The sequence below is a fragment of the Macaca mulatta genome, chromosome 2, assembly GCF_049350105.2.
Source record: "Macaca mulatta isolate MMU2019108-1 chromosome 2, T2T-MMU8v2.0, whole genome shotgun sequence".
In the NCBI taxonomy this organism is placed as follows: Eukaryota; Metazoa; Chordata; class Mammalia; order Primates; family Cercopithecidae; genus Macaca; species Macaca mulatta.
In genome coordinates, this window is record NC_133407.1 from 158428119 (window position 1) to 158445765 (window position 17647).

Genomic DNA, 17647 nt, shown 5'->3' on the forward strand with positions numbered 1-17647 from the left:
TGTTTTAGCTCCTCTGGTTTTGTTGCCTTTCCATATACATTTTAGAATAATCACATTTGTATCTACACAAAAATCTTGCTGGGAGTTTGATAGGAATTGAATAAACCTATAGTTGAATTCGAGAAGTTTTTTTTTTTTTATTGTATAGAGGTCCTTCAGTCCATGACCACAGGATAGTTCTCCATTTACTTAGATCTTCCATATTATTTTTGAAGCAAATTCCAGCCATCATATAGTTTTTCTTAAACAGTGTTATTGAGGTATAACTTGTATACCATACAATTCACCCACTTAAGCTGTACAGTTCAGTTGTTTTCAGCGTATTTACACAGTCGTACAGCCATCACCATAATCAATTCTAGAACATTTTCATCACCCTAAAAAGAAACTACCCATTAGCAGTCAATTTCCATTCCCTGTTCCTCCCGGTCCCTGGCAACTACTAGTCTACTTTCAGTCTCTAGGACTTTGCCTGGACATTTCATATGAATGGAATCGTAAAGTAGATGGTCTTTTATGTCTGGCGTCTTTTACTTAGTGTAATGTTACATGATGTAGCATGTGTCAGCAGTTGATTCCTTTTTATTGCTGAATAGTAATCTATTATATGGGCTTACCACATTTTTTCTGTATCCATTCATCAGTTGTTGGGTTGTTTCCACTTTTTTTCTTTTTTTTTTTTTTTTGAGACGGAGTCTCGCTCTGTCGCCCAGGCTGGAGTGCAGTGGCGCGATGTCGGCTCACTGCAAGCTCCGCCTCCCGGGTTCACGCCATTCTCCTGCCTCAGCCTCCCAAGTAGCTGGGACTACAGGCGCCCACAACCGCGCCCGGCTAATTTTTTGTATTTTTAGTAGAGACGGGGTTTCACCGTGGTCTCGATCTCCTGACCTTGTGATCCGCCCGCCTCGGCCTCCCAAAGTGCTGGGATTACAGGCGTGAGCCACCGCGCCCGGCTCCACTTTTTTTCTTTTTGGCCATTATGAGTAATGCTGCTGTGAACGTCCATGTGCAAGTTTTTATGTGAACATTTGTTTTAATTTCTTTTGTGTATATGTGTATCTAGGAGTGAAAAATTGCTGAGTCGTGTGGTACCTCTGTTTAACCATTTGAGTAACTTCCAGACTATGTTTCAAAACAGCTTTACCATTTTACATTTCTATCAGCAGTATATGAGGGTTCCAGTTTCCCCATATCCTCGATAACACTTCTTAGTGGCTTTTTGATTATAGCTATACTGGTGGGTGTGAAGCAGTATTTCATGGTTTGATTAGCATGTCTCTGTTGGCTAATGCTGTGGAGCATCATTTCTTCTGCTTGTTGGCCATTTGTATGTATTTTTTGGAGAAATGTCTTCAGATCTTTTGCCTGTTTTTTAGTTGGGTTGTCTTTTTATTGTTGGGTTTTAAGAGTTCTTTGTATGTTCTGGATATTAGACTTATCAGTTAAATGATTTGCAGATATCTTCTCCAATTCTGTGGGTTGTTTTCACTTTCTTGATAGTGTCTTTTGAAGCATAACAGTTAAAATTTTCTTATTGTAATAAAAAATACATAACATGAGATCTACCCTTTTAACAAATTTCTAAGTGTGTAATACAGTATTGTTAACTATAAGCACAATGTTGTACAGCAGATCTCTAGAACGTTTTCATTTTGGATAGCTTAAACAACACCCATTGAATAGCAGCTGCTCATTTTTTTTTTTGAAACATGGTCTCACTCTGTGGCCCAGGTCAGCGTGCAGTGGCGCAGTAACGGATTGCAGTCTCAACCTCCTGGGCTTAAATGAGCCTCTGACCTCAGCCTTCTGAGTAGCTAGGACTACAGGCGCTTGCCACCACGCCTGGCTAATTTTAAAATTTTCTATTATTTTTGTAGAGACTGGGTCTCATTCTGTTGCCCAGGCTAGAGTGGAGTGGTGCGATCACAGCTCACTGTAGTCTTGACCTCTTGGCCTCAAGCGATCCTCCCACCTTGGTCACTCAAAGTGCTGGGATTACAGGTGTGGACCACCACACCCAGCCTCAACTCCTCATTTCTACCTCCCGTCATCCCCTGGCAACCATTGTTTTACTTTCTGCTCCTATGAGATTGACTACTTTATCTTAGATCCCTCATAAAAGTGGAATCATACAGTATTTGGCCTCCTATGACTGGCTTGTTTCACTTATGTTCTTAAGGTTCATCCGTTTTGTCAACGTTACAGAATTTCCTTCTTTTAGGATGAATAATGTTCCATTGTGTGTATGTATACACATATGGACCGCTGCCAGTCCGAGGCCTGTTACAGATTGGGCTGCGCAGCAGGAAGTGAGCGGCAGGTCAGTGAGCATTACTGCCTGAGCTCTGCCTAGTGTCAAATCAGCAGTGGTGTCAGATTCTCTTAGATTCTCTTGGGAGCATGAAGCCTATTGTTAACAGCGGAATCTATTTTACATGCTCCTTTTGAGAATCTAATGCCTGATGATCTAAGGTAGAACAGTTTCATCCTGAAACCATCCTTGATCCATTGAAAAAATGTCTTCCATGAAACCAGTCCCTGGTGCTAAAAAGGTTGGGGACCACTGCTGTAGTGGACATAAGTGTGAATATTTCCTCAGAAATCCATGGTGGTGGCTCACGCCTGTTATCCTAGCACCTGGGGAAGCTGAGGCCAGGGCGGGCGGGTCATTTGAGGTCAGGAGTTTCCTGCGTGGCCACCATGGTGAAACCCCATCTCTAATAAAAATACAAAAAAATTAGCTGGGCCTGGTGACGCATGCCTGTAGTCTCAGCTACTTGGGAGTCTGAGGTGGGAGAGTCACTTGAACCAGGGAGATGGAGGTTGCAGTAAGCCGAGATTGTGCCACGCCACTGCATCACTGGGTGACAGAGTGAGACTCTATCTCAAAAAAACAAAAAACAAAACAAAACCCAAAACCCATTATCAATTCTTTTGGATAAATATGCAGAAGTGGGATTTCTGGAACGTATAGTAGTTCTTTTTTTAGTTTTGTGAGGAACCTCTGAACTTTAAAAAAAAAATAGTGTCTGCACCATTTTACGTTCCTATGAACAGTACGCAGGGTTTACACTTTCCCCATCCTTGCCAACACTTGTTATTTTTATTTTTGGATAATGGTTGTTCATACAAGTTCATGTATCTTTTTGGTATAATGATTTCTTTCTTTTGGATATACACCCAGTAATGGGATTTTGGGGTCGAATAGTAGCTCTGTTTTAAGTTTGTTTGGTTTTTGAGACAGGGTCTGGCTCTGTCATCTGAGCTGTAGTGCAGTTGGTGAGATCATAGCTCACTGCAGCCTCAAACTCCTGGACTCAAGTGATCCGCCCGCCTCAGCCTCCCAAAGTGCTGGGATTACAGGTGTAAACCACCACATCTCGCCTGTTTTAAGTTTTTTGAGAAATCTCCAAACTGTTTTCCACAGTGGCTGAACTAATTTACATTTCCGCCAGCAATATTTAAGTGTTCCGTTTTCTTCACAGCCTCACCAATGTCTGTTAGTTTTTGATTTTTAATAATAGCCATTCTTACTGGTGTGAGATGGTAGCTCATTGTGGTTTTGATTTGCATATTCCTGATGATTACTGATGGTGAGCATCTGCTTATATACCTGTTGGCCTTTTGTATGTTGTCTTTGAATAAATATTTTTTCAGGTCCTTTGCCCATTTAAAATGCAGGCTATTTGTTATTTTTTGCTATTGAGTTGTAGGAGTTCCTTATATATTGTGGATTTTAGCCCCTTAGCAGATGTGTAGTTGCAAATATTTTTTCCCATTCCGTAAGTTGCCTGGTTGCTCTGTTGATTGATCTCTTTGCTCTGTAGAAGCTTTTTAGCTTGATGTAACCTCACTTGTCTGTTTTTACGCTTGTTGCCCATGCTTTTGGTGTCAAATCCTAGAAATCATAGCTGTGTCATGAACCTTTTCTTCCATGTTTTTTCTAGGAGTTTTACAGTTTCAGCTCTTATTAAAGTTTCTAATCTATTTTGAGTTGACTTTTATGTACGGTGTAAAATGAGGGTCAAACTTCAATTCTTTTTCATATAGCTGCCCAGATTTCCCAGTACCATTTATTGAAGAGACTGTTCTTTTCCCGTTGTAGATTCTTGGCACCTTTCTTGAAGATCAATTGCCTCTGTATGCCTGGGTTTATTTCTGGGCTTTCTGTTCTGTTCCATTGGTCTGTATGTCTTGTTTTTATGCCAGTACCATACTGTTTTAATATGTTTTGAAATCAGGAAGTGTGAGGCCTTTAACTTTGTTGTTCTTTTTCAAGATTGTTTTGGCTACACTCGGGGGCTTTTGTGGTTCTCTTTGGGTTTTAGGATTGTTTTTGTGTTCCTGTAAAAAATGCCATTGGGATTTTCATTGAGATTTATTGAATCTGTACATCACTGTGAGTAGTGTGGACATTTTAACATTAAGTCTTCTAATCCATGAACATGGGATATGTTTCCATTTATTTGTGTCTTTAATTTCTTTCATCAGTGTTTTGTAGTTTTCAGTGTGTACAAGTCTTTTGCTTCCTTAGTTAAGTTTATTTTTAAGTATTCTTTTTGATGCTATTGCTGTTGTATAGCTTTTTTTTTTTTTTTTTTTTTTTAATTGAGACGGGGTCTTGCTTTTTTGCCTGGGCTGAAGTGCAGTGGTGCTATCACAGCTCACTGCAGCCTTGACCTCTCAGGCCTGAGTGATCCTCCTGTCTTAGCCTTCTGACTAGCTGGGACTACAGGTATGTGCCACCACACCAGACTTTTCTTCTGACAGTTTTATAGCTTTAACTGTTACTTATAGGTCTTTAATTCATTTAACTATTTTTTTTTTCTTCCTTAGAGACAGGGTCTTGCTCTGTCACCCAGGCTGGAGTGCAGTGGCACGATCAAAGCTCACTGCAGCCTTGATCTCCCAGGCTCAAGCAATCCTCCAGCTGCAGCCTACTGAGTAGCTGGGACTATGGCATGTGCCACCATGCCCAGCTAATTTTTGTTGGTTTTTTTTTTTTTTTTTTTGTAGAAACAACAATTTTTTTTTGGTAGAAAAAAAATTTTTTTTTAATTTTTATTTTTAAATTTTTTTAATTAATTAATTTTTTTTTTTGGAGAGACAACCTTGCCCAGGCTGGTCTCAAGCTCCTGGGCTCAAATAATCCACCTGCGTTAGCTGGGATTACAGGCATGAGCCACTGAGCCAGGTCTTCAATCTATTTAGAGTTAATGTTTATATATGGAATGATGAAGGTATCCAATTTCATTCTTTTGCATGTAGATATTCTTTGGTTCTAGCACTGGTTTGTTGAAAAAACTTGTTTCTCTACTTAATTGTCTTGGTGTCAAGAAATTGGTTGACTCAGCCTGGTGCAGTGGGCACACTCCTGTAGCTTCAGCTATTTGGGAGGCTGAGATAGGAGGATCTTTGAGCCCAGGAGTTCGAGTCCAGCCTGGGCAACATAATGAGACCCTGCCTCTATAAAAAGAATACATAAAATTAGGAGGCTGAGGCAGGAGAATCGCTTGAAGCTGGGGAGTGGAGTTTGCAGTGAACTGAGATCATGCCACTGCACTCCAGCCTGGGCGACAGAGCAGGATCCTGTCTCAGAAACAAACAAACAAACAAACAAACAAAAAAACATAAAATTTAACAAAAAGGATTGACCATAAATGTAGTTATTTATGTCTGGACTCTAAATTCTATTCCTTGATGTATGTGTTTATCTTCATGCCAGTACCACAGTGTCTTGATTACTGTAGCTTTGTTAGTTTTAAAATCAGAATATATGCATCTTCTAACTTTGTTCTTTTCTTTCAAGATTGTTTTGGATTTTCTTGGTCCTTTGCAATTCCATATGAATTTTAGCATTAGTTTGTCCATTTCTGCAAAAAAAGATTCTGGGGTTTTGATAGGAGTTGCACTGAATCAGTAGGTGATTTGGTGAAGTATTTTCATCTTAACATTATGAAATGTTTCAGTCCATGAACATTAGATGTTTGTTTAGGTCTTTGTTAATTTCTTTCAGGGATGTTTTGTAGTTTTCAGTGTACATGTCTTGTACCTGTTTTGTTAAATTTATTACCAAGTACTTTATTTTTTTTTTTTTTGCTGCTATTATGTGTTTATTATTTTCTTAATTTTATTTTTGAATTTTTCATTGCTAGTGTATAGAAATATAGTTGATTTTTGTAAATTTTGAATCCTTGGTGAACTTGTTTATTCTAGTAGCTGTAGTGGATTCCATAGGGTTTTCTATATATATGTCATCTGGAAATAGAGACAGTTTTTTTTTTCCCCCAATATTAATGTCATTTAATTCAGTTTTTTGTTTAATTTACTGTATTGGTCCATTCTCACACTGCTATAAGGAAATACCCAAGACTGGGTAATTTATAAAGGAAATAGGTTTAATTGGCTGGGGAGGCCTCAAGAAACTTACGAATATGGCAGAAGATGAAGGGGAAATAAGGACCTTCTTCACGTGTTGGCAGGAGAGAGAAGTGCAAGTAGTGGAAATGCCAGATGCTTATGAAACCATCACATCTTGTGAGAACTCATTCACCATCTTGAGAACAGCATGGGGGAACTGTCCCTATGATCCAGTCATCTCCCTCCCTTGACATGTGGGGATTACAGGTCCCTCCCCTGACATGTGGGGATTACAATTCGAGATCAAATTTGGGTGGGGTACAGAACCAAATCAGATCATTTACCTTGCTAGAACCTCTACTATAGTGTTGAATAGAAGTAGTAGCAAGAGCAGACATCCTTGTCTTATTTCTGATCTTAGGGGGAAGCACTTATTATTTTACTTTTAAATATGATATTAGCTTTGATTTTTCATAGATGGCCTTTATCAGGTTAAGGAAGTTCCCTCTCCTAGTTGGGTGTTTTTATTGTGTAAATGGTTTTGTATTTCATCAAATGTTTTTCTTCATCTAAGATGATTTGCCAAAAATAAAAGTTTTTGGCCTTTGTTCTATTGATGTGGTGTATTATATTGATTTTCAAATCTTAAGCCAACTTGCATTTCTGAGATTGGTCATGCATAATCCTTTCTATGTGTTGGTAGATTTGGTTTGTTAGTATTTTGTTGAGGATTTTTGCAGCTACATTTGTAAGAGTTATAGGCTTGTCATTTTCTTTTCTTGTGATGTCTTTGTCTTGTGTTGGTAATAGTAATGCTGATCTCATAAAATGAATTGAAGAATATTCTCCCCAAGTTTTGGGAAGAGTTTGTGAACAGTTGGTATTAATTCTTCATTAAATGTTTGGTAGAATTCACCAGTGAAGCCATCTGAGCCTGCAGGTTTCTTTGTTTTTGGCAGCATTTGAGGGGACTTTTAAATTAAGAAGTCAGTTTTATTTAATGGCTATGGGGTTATTTATATTCTCTATTTCATCTTGGTTATGTTTTGCTAGTGTGGTTTTGAGAAGTTGGTGTCAAATTTAAGAGCATAAAATTGTTTGTAATATTCCCTTATATTCTTTTAAAATTGCTATAGGATCTGTACTGATGTCCTCTGTTTCAGACCTGATGTTTTGTGTCTTCTCTTTGTCTTTTGTTGTTGTTGTTGTTAATTTTGCTAGAGTCTTAATAATTTTTTTGCTTAATTGATTTTCTCTATTTTCCTCTTTTATTTTTTCTTTTAATAATCCTTCTTGCTTTGGCTTCATTTTGCTCTTTTTAAGTTTCTTTTGGTAATTCGGTTTCTGGTTTTAGATCTTTCTTCATTTCTAATATAAGCATTTAGTGCGTCTGATTGTTGTTAGCTGCATCCCATGTATTTTGATATGTGTTTTGTTTTTGTTTTCATTTATTTTTATGTATATTTAAAAATTTTGAGACTTCTGTTTTGATCCATGGACTTTTTAAAAGTGTGTTGTTTATTCCGCTATTTAGAGATTTTCCTGTTGTCTTTCTGTTACTGATTTCTAGTTTGAGTAGAGTATGGTTAGAAAATACACTGTTACCATTTCAGTTCTTTTAAGTTTTTTGAGGTTTGTTTTATGGCCTTGGTGAATGTTCCATGGGTGCTTGAAAAAAAGGTGTATTCTGCTGTTATTGAGTGGAATATTCTCTGCATATGTCAATAAGACCCTGTTGGTTGATTGTGCTATTAATGTAGCCACTCTGCTTTAAAAAATTTATTGTTATATCTTTCCATTCTTGTGCTTTTTGTTATGTTGCCAAATTTAAATTTCTTGCAAGCAACATATAATTGGGCCATTAAAAAAAATCTACTCAGGCTGAGAGGAGATCCGGAGCCCAGAGCATCCAGGCCACTGCCCCACCTCCCCTGTGTCCCATCGCCTGCCACCTGCATCCTCAGTCCTCTTCCAACAATCTGCTAAAACATGTTGAATTACTATGAAGTTCTAGGTGTGCAGAGACATACCTCACCCAAGGATACTAAAAAAACATAATGAAAACTGGCACTGAAGTGGCACCCAGATTACATTCCTGAGAATAAAGAAGAAACAGAGAGAAAATTAAAACAAGTGGCTGAGGCATGTGAGGTGCTGTAAGATGCTAAAAGATGGTACATCTATGACAGATATGGCAAAGAAGGATTAAATGGTGGTGGAGGAAGTGGAAGTCATTTTGACAGTCCATTTGAGTTTGGCTTCACATTCTGTAACCCAGATGATGTCTTCAGGGAATTTTTTTTTTGTTGGAAGGAACCCATTTTTATTTGACTTCTTTGAAGACCCTTTTGAGGACTTTTTTTTTGTAATAGGGTCCCTGAGGAAGCCAAGGGACAGAGTCATTTTTTCCACATTCAGTGGATTTCCATCTTTTGGAAGTGGATTTTCTTCTTTTGATACAAGATTTGTTACATTCAGATCACTAGGTCATGGGGGCTTCACTTCATTCTCTTCTGTGTCATTTGGTGGTAGTGAGATGGGCACTTCCAAATTGATACAAGGTTCTACTAAAATGGCTAATGGCAGAAAAATCACTACAAAGATAATTGTTGGGAATGGTCAAGAAGGAATAGAATTTGAGGAAGATGGCCAGTTAAAGTCCTTAACCATACACGGTTAGGAGCAGCTGCTGCAGTTGGGTAACTCAAGTAATTCAATGCGTGCATTTAACAGAACCGTTAAACTATAATAAGCATCATTTGAGGATTAACATAAACTTTTTTTTTTTTTTAACATTTCAGATGAACCCAACTTTCAGTATAATTGTACCAAATCTAAAGTTTGTATAAACAGCTCAACAGAGTCCCCATTTGTCATAGACTTTTGAGTTTATTGTTGGTGTGTCCGGAGTTGGTTCCTGCCCGTGGGTTCGTGGTCTCTCAAACTTCAAGAATGAAGCCACAGACCTTCGCAGTCGGTGAATGTTACAGCTCTTAAAGATGGCACAGACCTAGAGTGAGCAGTAGCACGGTTTATTGTGAAGAGCAAAAGGACAAAGCTTCCACAGTGTAGAAGGGGACCTGAGTGGGTTGCCGCTGCTGGCTGGGGTGGCCAGCTTTTATTCCCTTATTTGTCCCCTCCCACGTTCTGTTTCTGTGCTATCAGAATGCCCTTTTTTCAATCCTCCCTGAGATTGGCTACTTTTAGGATTCTGCTGATTGGTGCGTTTTACAGAGTGCTGATTAGTGCATTTTGCAAAGCACTGATTGGTGCGTTTTACAGAGTGCTGATTGGTGCATTTTACAATCCTCTTTGCTAGCTACAGAGTGCTGATTGGTGAGTTTTTACAGAGCGCTGATTGGTGCATTTTACAATCCTCTTGCTAGCTACAGTGTGCTGATTGGTACATTTTACAATCCTCTTGTAAGACAGAAAAGTTCTCCAAGTCTCCACTTCCCAGGAAGTCCAGCTAGCTTCACCTCTCATTGGGACCACATAATAGGACCTTTTTTTTTTTTTTGTCTTTAAAATTGTAAATCTCTATGTGTGCTTTGCGTTTTTATTAAATGTACTCCAAGGTGAGCCTTGACACTTTAGTCATAGGGAAAGATTGCATACTAAAAAAGACATGTAAAAGCATGGATCTGCTTTTCCATCGTGTTTAAAATGTGAGCCATGTAGTGTTAGCCTGCTGTGAAGTTAACATTGCCAGGAAGAATCTTCTACAGAAATAGTTACATTTCTGGTTTAATATAAATTAATAATTTTTCTGGTAGTGCGTGAATGTTTGTTTCCTTGTCTTCTTGCAGATTACTAGAACCTTTATTTAGGATTCCATCTTGACTTACTTATTATGTTGTTTTGAGTCTATCTCGGTTTTGTAGTGGCAGTTTTGGTTATTATATGCATACGTGACTTAGTCTACTAGTATCAACATTGATACTTCAACAGAAGTGTGGAAACCTGACTTTTATTTTACCTTTCACCTTCTCCAATTTTAAATATGATTGTCTCGAGTATCAGATGATGTTATAACTTTTGTTTCAATCATGAAATATGATTTATAAAACTAACGAAGGAAAAGTCTTGTTTATACCTATGTTTCCATTCTTTCTGTTGTTTCTTCTTTGATATTTTGACATTCCTTTTTAAAAAATCATTTTCTTTATGTTCAGCAAATTTCCTTCAGCCAGTCTTTATGGATAGATGTGCTAGAGACTTTTTTTAAAAACTTTTCTTTATTTGAGAATATACTTTTATTTCCTTATTATTTCTTTTTTTTTTTTTTTTTTGAGACGGAGTCTCGCTGTGTCTCCCAGGCTGGAGTGCAGTGGCGTGATCTCGGCTCACTGCAAGCTCCGCCTCCCGGGTTCACGCCATTCTCCCGCCTCAGCCTCCCAAGTAGCTGAGACTACAGGCGCCCGCCACCACGCCCGGCTAGTTTTTTGTATTTTTAGTAGAGACGGGGTTTCACCATGTTAGCCGGGATAGTCTCGATCTCCTGACCTCGTGATCCACCCGCCTCGGCCTCCCAAAGTGCTGGGATTACAGGCTTGAGCCACCGCGCCCGGCCTCCTTATTATTTCTGAAGGGCAGTTTCACTGGATATAGAAGTCCCAGTTGGCAGTTGTCTTTTTTTCCAATATTTGAAAAATACTGTGCCACTTTTATTTTTGGCCTCTGTGGTTTGAGATGAGAAATCTGGTGTCATTTGAATTGGTGTTCCCTTATGGGTAATGTGTTGTTTCTCTCTGGCTGCTTTCAAGGTTGTTGTTGTTTTTTTTTTTCCTTTAGTTTTTGAATGTTTAATTATGATGTGTTAGCATGAATTTCAGTAGGCTTATCAACTCTTTGTATTTGCTTAGCTATTTGGATCTGCAAGTTAGTGTTCCCTAAATTTGAGTATGTTTCAGTCATCATTTCTTCAAGTAGTGTTTGAACCGCACTCTTTCTTTCGTCTTTATGGGACTTTGATTGTGTGAATGTTGGATCTTTTTTTATTGTCCTGTAGTACCCTAAAGCTACTACTTTTTTCAGTTTGTTTTCTTCTCTTGTTCAGATTGGGTGAATTCTAATTTTCTGTCCTCAAGTTCAACGATTCTCTTCCCTGTCATTTCCATTTTTTTCCCCCCTGAAACAGGGTGTGGCTCTGTCACTCAGGCTGGAGTTAGTGGCACAATCTTGGCTCACTGCAACCTCCACCTCCCAGGCTCAAGTCATCCCCCTACCTTAGCGTCCTGAGTAGCTGGGACTACAGGTGTAAAGCCACCACGTCTGGCTAATTTTATATTTTTTGTAGAGATGGTGTTTCGCCATGTTGCCCAGGCTGGTCTTGAACTCCTGAGCTCAGGTGATCCACCTGCCTTGGCCTTCCAAAGTGCTGGGATTACAGGCATGAGCCACCATGCCCAGCCCATCTCTATGTTTTTATTGAGCCCACCTTAAAAATTTATTGTAATTTTTAGTTACTTTTTTCTTCTTTTTAGTTTTTATTTGCTTATTTATTTTATTTAATTTTTTTTCTAGGTAGGAGTGCAGTGGTGTGATCACAGCTCACTCTCACTCTGACCTCCCAGGCTCAAGCAATCTTCATACCTTAGCCTGGCAAGTAGCTGGGACTACAGGTGTGTGCCACCATGCCCAGTTAATTTGTAAAAATTTTTTGTAGAGATGGGGTCTCACTGTGTTGCCCATGCTGGTCTTACAACTTCTGTTTCTTTGCTGAGATTTTCCATTTTTTCACTTGTTTCTGGGTAATGTATAATTGTGGAAACATTTTTATTACGGATGTTTTGTGTTTTTTTCACTTGTTGCAGTAGAATTTGTTAATATATTGTTGAAACTTTTGCTTAAAAATTCTTGTCAAATTCCAGCATCTGATTTACTTCTATTTTGGCTTTGGTTGATTTTCTTTTCTCATTTATGGTGTGATTTTCTTAGGTGTTTTTTTGTTACATCATGGACATTTTATCTGTTATCTTAGGAGGCTCTGGGCCCTATTTACATTTTTATTTTAGGAGTGGGCTGTGGTTCCAGTGGCAGTTTAATTTTTAGAGACTTTGCAGTCTACTTGGTTTGTTTGATCCTACTGCAGCGCCCACTGGAAGGGGTTTCCCCATGCTGGGTTTCTGATTGTCTACAGATGGGAGAGGATTATGGTGGGACCCACCTACTGGTCTCTTCTTTTCTCCCCTGTCCTGGTAACTTCGGGCAAGTGAAGAGGTTCTTGGCCCAACCTGAGCCACTTGCTATGGCTGGGTCCATGAATTTCTCCTACTTGCTTCTCCATCTCTAGGTGGAAAACAGAGTCTCAGGCCAAGTAAGGAAGAAGAGTGCTTCCTGTGGTCTTTATTGTCATTTGGGCTTCCAGTTGATCTCCTTCTCCTGATGTTTTCAGGACAACATCAGAGAGTTGTTGCCGTTTGTTTTCGGGGAGGAATCTGACTATCTGAGCTACTTTCTTTTGCTAGATTGGTGGTTGGGAAATGTCAGGTCTGGGTTGTCTTCTTCTGTTGGGTGTGAGGACATGAAACACTCTGCTGCTGTTTTGTTTCTCCATTCCTTGGGTCCCAAGTTGGTTTACTGCCTTTTTACCACCTTTGGATTTTCCTTTGCTTGTTATTTCAATGGTTTACAGTTGTGCTTCGTGAGTAGTGGCAGTAGGAGAACAGATCTAGGCCATTTTGTCTGAACTGGAAGTTGAAGTCCCTGCATCATCTCAATCCAGCGAGTTATTTCAGCATTGAAAATAATGGTATATAATTATGTGTTTTGTGAACTTAAAATTTATTTTTAATTTTTAATTTTTGTGGGTACATAGTAGGTTATATATTTATGGAGTACATGAGATATTTTGATACAGGCATAATAATCACATCATGGAAAATGGGGTATCCATCTCAAGCATTTATCCTTTGTATTACAAACAATACAATTATATTATTTTAGTTATTTAAAAATGTACAGCCTTGTTTACTTTTAAGCATTATGTAAAATGCGTGCTTCACTTATAAACCACACTATCTGACCCTCAAAGTTTTTGTGAGGTCAGTCATATCCAGCTCAAGAGGTTGCTAGGGAATAGATGCATACTATTTTCCCGTGCATCTACACATAAACAGAATTTTGTTATTTAGTTAATTAAAGTGAGTTTTTGAATTCTGAGCATTTTCTTCAAAGATGTGTTTAATAGATTGTATTTAAGGTGTTTCAGCTGTTCCCGTAATACGTTACTGCATTTTAGTACTCTTAAACATTTTTCAGAAAAAGACTGAAAATCTTGTATTATGCAACTGATTTATTCTAATTAATAGATTGGAAAAGGTAAGATAAATTGTCATGCTTTTACATTGCCTAGTTTTCTAATGGAGAATAAATTGGCCCCAAATAAGAAAATGTTCACTGTACATTAATAGAAGCTAGTGTTTTTGGCTGGGGACGGTGGCTCACACCTGTAATCTCAGCAACTTGGGAAGCTGAGGTGGAAGGATCACTTGAGGTCAGGAGTTTGAGATCAGCCTGGGGAAATGTAGTGAGACCCCATCACTAAGAACAACAGCAACAACTACAGAATCACTGGGTTCCTTTGCGGCTACTTCTTAGTATTCTCTAATTGATTCTTATGGCAAATCTCAGTTTTCCTAATCAGATTTGAAATTATTCCCTTAGCTCAGGGACTATATGATTTTTTTTTTATGTTTAGGCACACCTCTACATTGTGTTTAGTGCCTAGGGTAATTCTGGGCATGTATTCTAGACAGAGTAGATCAGATTGGTTCTGGCATTGAATAAGGTGAAAAATATCAAAAGATGTACTGGAAATGGAGTATGGCTTTTTGTGGCCCACTTATAAGTTTTTAAATGATCATATTTAATTATATTTCTTTTTTTTTTTTTTTTTTTTTTTTTTTGAGACGGAGTCTCGCTCTGTCGCCCAGGCTGGAGTGCAGTGGCGGGATCTCAGCTCACTGCAAGCTCCGCCTCCCGGGTTCACGCCATTCTCTGGCCTCAGCCTCCCGAGTAGCTGGGACTACAGGCGCCCGCCACCTCGCCCGGCTAGTTTTTTGTATTTCTTAATAGAGACGGGGTTGACGGGGTTTCACCGTGTTAGCCAGGATGGTTTCGATCTCCTGACCTCGTGATCCGCCCGTCTCGGCCTCCCAAAGTGCTGGGATTACAGGCTTGAGCCACCGCGCCCGGCCATTTAATTATATTTCATATTAAAACTAGTAATTCCATTCCTTCTTGTTATTTTTGACTTGTGATAGTATTTTTGTTGCTGCTGTTGTTTTTTTGAGACAGAGTCTCACTCTGTCGCAGAGTCGAGTGCAGTGGCACAATGTTGGCTCACTGCAACCTTTGCCTCCCAGGCTGAAGTGATTCTCATGCCTCAGCCTCCCAAGTAGCTGGGATTACAGGTGGGTACCAGCATGCCTGGCTAACTACTTGTAATAGTATTTTAACATGTTTTTGATCACAAAGAATTGACACTTTAAAAATCAAAGTTAAATGAAGTGTTAAACTTTAATTTTTAAATGGGCATTTCTATATTCTTTTCTAGGGTTCCCTTCATTATTACAATAACTTCGTGTAATAAAAATGATGAGTTTTCTCTGATAATATACATATGTATCTATCATTGTAAATAGCATCTTCATGTCAAAATTTATGTCTATTCGTGTTACACTGAACTTTAAAGATGTTTACTTTTTTTCTGATTCCTAGAAGATTGCTAAGAGTAATGTTAAATATATCTTAATTTGAAAAGGACCTTACCTGTGGTGTTATGTTAGAGTAGACATTTATTAGGAGGTGGAGGATCTGGTCGATGGCTTTTGTTTTTGATTTGGAGAGAGTCTCACTCTGTTACTCAGGCTGGAGTGCAGTGGTGCAGTCCTAGCTGACTGCAGCCTCAAACTCCTTGACTCAAGTAATCCTCCCACCTCAGCCTTCCTAGTATCTGGGTGGCATGCACCATCTTGCCTGGCTAATTAAAAAAAAATTTTTTTTTGTAGAGATGGTTGCCCAGGCTGGTCTCTATGTTGCCCAGGCTGGTCTCAAACTCCTGGGCTCAAGTGATCCTCCCACCTTGGCCTCCCAAAGTATTGGGATTATAGGCATGAATTGCTGTGCCCGGCCTTAGTTGAAGTCTTTGTCTTGCCACTAAGATGGTGTATAATCTTCGTTACTTAACCTCTTGAACCTGTTTCATCATCTAAAGAACTGAGACAAACAATAGTACTTGCCCAGGTAGTTGTGTGTGAGTGTTTAGAGGGTGGGGAATGAAATGTCACCTGTGAAAGCACTTTGTGAACTCTAAAGTACTTTATCAGAATATGGTTGTTTCATGTTTGAGAAGATTGTTTCAAAGTTTGCCTGGGTGATCTTGATCATCTTAGTACAAAATGTATCATGATTGTTTACAAAATGAATGTTTATTCAGTAAAAATTTAAGAATTAAACAGCGTTTCCTTAAGTTTTGTGGCTTACTAACCTTAAAAATTAATTTACGTTATCTGGGAAAGGATTACATAGTTGCTTGTCAGTGCAGCATCCTCACTGTGATAGGGTTAGTTTTGGAATGTTTCTTCTGGAAGCAGGTGATTTAGATTTAAAAGTTCTATCTCTTTAGTGGTTTGTAGTCTAAAGTTTATAAAATGCTTGCTTTTGTAGCATTGTTTATAACAGTGCTTACTTTTGTAGCATTACTGTTTCTAACATGGATGGACAGTTGGTTTCTTCTTTGATGAATGTTTATTGGTTAGTTGATTTGAAAAGATCAAGGGAAGGTGAAAATTTTCACTTGATGGCTTTATTTTACTCACTTTGCTAAGCCAAGTTCTATGTATCTGAGTGCTCCTTTGTAGGATTTTCTTTCTTAGCTAAGTGCAGTAACCACACTAATTGCAAAGTTTTAAAGATTGTGACTTGATTTTTTTATTTTTTTGAAAGGTGATTTCTGGCCAGGCACGGTGGCTCATGCTGGTAATCCCACCAGTTTGGGAGGCCAAGGCAGGTGGATCATGAGGTCAGGAGATCGAGAACATCCTGGCCAACATGGTGAAGCCCCATCTCTACTAAAATACAAAAAATCAGCCGGGCGTGGTGGTGCGTGCCTGTAGTCCCAGCTGTGCAGTAGGCTGAGGCAGGGGAATCGCTTGAACCTGGGAGGTGGATGTTGCAGTGAGCTGAAATCGTGCCACCACACTCCAGCTGGTGACAGAGCAAGACTACATCTCAAAAAAAAAAAAAAAGTGATTTCTGGGGTGGTTGGTTTGAATTTACTGGGCTGTCATCCCTCCTTGGGATAGATATGGTTATGAAAAATATACTATTAGGCCATTCAGATATCATTTAGTTCAAAATATATAAAGTGTAACTCTTTAGGGGGAATCTTAATAACTTTAAATTTCAAAGCAGTTATTATAAATTTAAAGAACACGTTCATCTGTTCTTTGCATTGTCACTCTATAGAGATTCAAAACAAATTCATAGAAATCTCTTGCCTGGAACAAGTTTTTATTCTTTTTAAAACATCATTCAGAAAGCCTCATTAAATCATAAAAGTAAGAACTAATTTAAAAATATAACTTGACTAATGTGTAAATGTATAATGTGTAAAATGTGCTCTAGTTAAAAGATGCTAAAGGACTGTAAGCATTTTTAGTTTCAGATTCTTAAACCATGTGTGCTGTAATTTATCTTTTCATTGCTTTGGGCTTTTGATTTAAAGGGCAGAGGTAGTCTTTTTATTTGATAGAGCTCCTGGGAGTATAAACAGTTAAAATGTGTAAGCATTATGCATTTCATTGAAACTTTAAAAATGATTTTCTAGAAAGATTGCCTTAATTAACCAAGAACTATGTTCTTTATCAATGAATGGCTTTTCAAAGGATGGTCATACTTAGGAGTAACATTAAGGTTTTATTTATTGCCTTAGAAATTTATATTCTTGACAGAATTTTTGTAGGAGTTTCTTCTAACACATCTTTTATCTGGATCTTGCTACGTTAATTCATAAAACTTCATCTTTAGCAATCTTACTTTTCTAGGCAAAGATGACAGTTAAAACATAATTTGGTGGGCTAAAAGTATACTCTGCAAACAACATAAAGATATACTTTGAAAATATTGTATCAGTAGAAACTGTCTACATGAAATGTGAAATATTTGAAAACATGAAATGTGAAATATTTGAAAATACAAAAGAAGCTCTTCCTGTCTGTTGCAACGTGCATGCAGTTTTTGTAGCTCTTCTGAAGGAGTACTTCTGAAATTTGTTACTAGC

The 17647-nt window shown here is 38.3% G+C and overlaps 1 protein-coding gene and 1 pseudogene across 27 annotated transcripts in view; both read left to right on the forward strand.

Annotated features, from left to right (window-relative positions):
• The window catches only part of ZNF148 (zinc finger protein 148), a 142086-nt gene that overhangs the window by 22587 nt on the left and 101852 nt on the right, over positions 1–17647 (forward strand). The window contains exon 2 of one of the 26 annotated variants that reach the window (XM_077993753.1): positions 14063–14152. The exons of the other annotated variants lie outside the window; for them this stretch is intronic. The gene's annotated coding sequence lies outside the window, so the exon portion shown is untranslated. The remainder of the gene's footprint in view (positions 1–14062; positions 14153–17647) is intronic. 26 annotated transcript variants of the gene reach the window in all.
• On the forward strand, positions 8222–10761 carry LOC144339369 (dnaJ homolog subfamily B member 6 pseudogene; annotated as a pseudogene). Its single transcript, XR_013414344.1, has one exon. The product of XR_013414344.1 is annotated as a dnaJ homolog subfamily B member 6 pseudogene (transcript).